Source organism: Brassica napus, unplaced genomic scaffold (assembly GCF_020379485.1).
Source record: "Brassica napus cultivar Da-Ae unplaced genomic scaffold, Da-Ae ScsIHWf_2195;HRSCAF=2848, whole genome shotgun sequence".
In the NCBI taxonomy this organism is placed as follows: Eukaryota; Viridiplantae; Streptophyta; class Magnoliopsida; order Brassicales; family Brassicaceae; genus Brassica; species Brassica napus.
In genome coordinates, this window is record NW_026015600.1 from 8263 (window position 1) to 11429 (window position 3167).

The 3167-nt window shown below is 38.0% G+C and overlaps 1 pseudogene; it reads left to right on the forward strand.

Annotated features, from left to right (window-relative positions):
• The first annotated feature begins 349 nt into the window (after positions 1 to 349).
• LOC125600331 lies at positions 350 to 2923 on the forward strand (annotated as a pseudogene).
• The last annotated feature ends 244 nt before the right edge of the window (positions 2924 to 3167 follow it).

Genomic DNA, 3167 nt, shown 5'->3' on the forward strand with positions numbered 1-3167 from the left:
CCTTATCTTGTTAGGATAAACATGACCTTATGACGGTCTAATACCTTGTATATATATGGACCTTCTGGTCGACAGTAATGAGAACAGAAGTATTTCCCCAACACTTCATTCACAACATATCACGTAATGTCAAGTATTTTATCATTAATAGTCTATATTATTTTTTTCACCGATTTAATTATTTAATCTCTTTTTTTTATCTGCTGTAGAAAAGTTTAAACACTCGATAAATCTGCTTAGTGATTATCCATTTATTAATAATAATAATCATAAACCTTCTCCACTGATATAATCTTTCTTTTGCTAAACGTATTTAATTATCAGTTGGATTTCAAATAATTTTCTGTATTTTCTCAACTTACAAGCTAGAGCACCACGAAAGGGCTTGGAGCATGCCATCTCATGCAATCGAAGATCTCTTTACTTCTCTCAGTATTCATATCAAACGATCTGAATATGAACAAGCCGTCAAGGTCGCTGATCAAGGTATTCTACATCGATCCTTCCTCCATAATTCTTGATCTTATAGCGGTGAACTGAGATTGTGATATTGTTTTCAGTCTTGGCGATTGCACCTGCCGATGAGGACGCAATCCGATGCAAAGTTGTGGCTCTTGTGAAAGACAATAAGATCGATGATGCTCTCTCTGTCATTCACTCCTTCCATAAGCTTCCCATCGATCTAGGGTTTCATAAGGCAGTCTAATCGAACTACATTTCATCTCAACAGTGTGTTTACTGTAAAGCTCTAATGGCTTCTCTATTGTTTTGACTTGTTGTTCTCTTAAATAGGCAGAGGTCAATTTCGTGGCGGGTTTGGTTTCAGCTTGTAAATCTTCTCAAGTGCAAGGAGCATTGGAGTCTAGGAGGATAAAGCCAACTAGTAGCTTTGAGTTGGCTTTTAACACTGCTTGCTCTTTCATTGAAAACTGTAACTATGCTGATGCAGAACAACTTTTGCTCGCTGCTAAGGGGTACTTAACACTATATAATCTTCTCTAACGTACTATATATACGATAAGAGTAATTAATTTTGTTAATCAGTTGTTAATACTGAACATCATGCTTTTGATCAATCACATCATTCTAGTACGTAGGGATGTATAAACTATTTTCTTTCTATGTTATCAACAATTTAAGTACATTATTCATTTGACTACTGATTTTGCAAGTTTTTTTTTACAATGTACATCAGTTCCTGATTTACAATATGTTGGTTTGAGGCAGAATTGGTCATGAAACCCTCAGGGATGAAGGTTTTGTTGATGAGGATATTGAGACAGAGCTTGCCCCAATTGCTGTACAATTAGCATATGTCCAACAGGTATTTTTTTACCCTTAACCTTTTGTCTGGATATCTTCCTGTCTTTAATAACGTAGTTTTTTTTTTCATCAGGTAATTGGACAAACTCAAGAATCCACCAGCTCTTATGTAGACATTATTAAAAGAAACCTGGCCGATGAACCGTCACTTGCTGTTGCTGTGAACAACCTTATTGCCTTGAAATGTTACAAAGATATTTCTGATAGCTTGGGGAAGCTTGATCAACTCAAAGAAAAAGACTCACAAACCTTTCAGCTTTCTCAAACACTTGACGCAAAACTTTCACAGAAACATAAGGAAGCTATATATTCTAATCGCGTCCTTCTTCTCCTCCATACAAATAAAATTGATCAGGTACTTTCAGCGAATTTGGGGGGTTAAAAATATTTTTTAAGAACTTTTGTAATATTTTTTTTTCCCATAATTTGGAGGCCTAAACTCATGTAAATAGCCTCAAAAACATTTGAATGCCAAAACTATTTTTAACTTAGAATATATAGTTTGTACTTCTTTTTTCCTTGTTTGCTTATTTTGGCTTTAACCAGTTAAGAGAATCTTTAACACAGGCACGACAACTTTGTACTACACTGCCGAGCCTGCTTCCTGAGAGTGTTGTTCCTACATTGCTTCAAGCTGCTGTTTTGGTGAGAGAGAACAAGGCTGCCAAAGCCGAAGAACTTCTTGGACAGTGTGCTGAAAAGTTTCCGGAAAATTCTAAGTTGGTTCTCTTGGTCAGGTCGCAAATTGCTGCTTCTGCCAACCATCCTCATGTAGCAGCAGAGTCCCTGTCCAGAATAACTGATATTCAGCATTTTCCAGCAACTGTTGCCACCATCGTTGCCCTCAAAGAGCGAGCTGGGGACAATGATGGTGCTGCTGCTGTTCTTGACTCAGCAATTAAGTGGTGGTCAAATTTAAAGACTGAGAACAACAGTAAGCAGCTTAGCATATTGATGCCGGAGGCTGCTTCCTTCAAGCTAAGACATGGTCAAGAAGAGGATGCTTCACGGCTGTACGAGGAGATTGTGAAAAAACATAAAAGCATAGATGCTCTGGTTGGTCTTGTGACTACACTTGCTCGTGTCGATGTTGAGAAAGCAGAAAGTTACGAGAAACAGTTAAAGCCGTTACCAGGGTTGAAGGCTGTTGATGTGGATAACCTAGAGAAGACGTCTGGTGCAAAACCCATGGAAGGCACTGCGGCTATGCAGGAAGAATTGAAGAGAAAAGACAAGGCAAAGAGGACAAGGAAGAGGAAACCAAGGTATCCCAAAGGATTTGATTCGGCAAACCCGGGTCCACGTCCGGACCCTGAAAGGTGGCTTCCGAGGAGGGAGAGGTCAAGTTATAGGCCCAAGAGAAAGGACAAGCGAGCAGCTCAAATCCTTGGCTCGCAAGGTGCAGTGACCAAGCAAGAAAAGCAAGAAGCAGCTCCTGCAACTTCAAAGTCAAACCAATCGGCCATTAAGAGTGCAGCCGCCAAAAGGAAGTCTAGGAAATGAACGAAACAACTTTTATTTATTTATTTATATCAAGTTTTGGTTGTCTTCGACCCATTTAAGACAAATTGTGTTACATGATTTTAACCAGTTTCATAACTACACAACGTGAAACTGACAGGATGAATCATCATCTAGTTGTCATATGATATTACGAGATATTTAAAACTCATCTAAAAGAACTCGATTACGTCCAATGTTAAATTTGATTGTAGTAAAAAATATACAATCTTAATCAGATGTGTCGTTTCTACCAAAAAAAATCTATATACAATACATGTAAAAGAGGCTATATTTATTATCCTAAACAACATGCACTACAAGAAAACATCAAGGATTCTGAG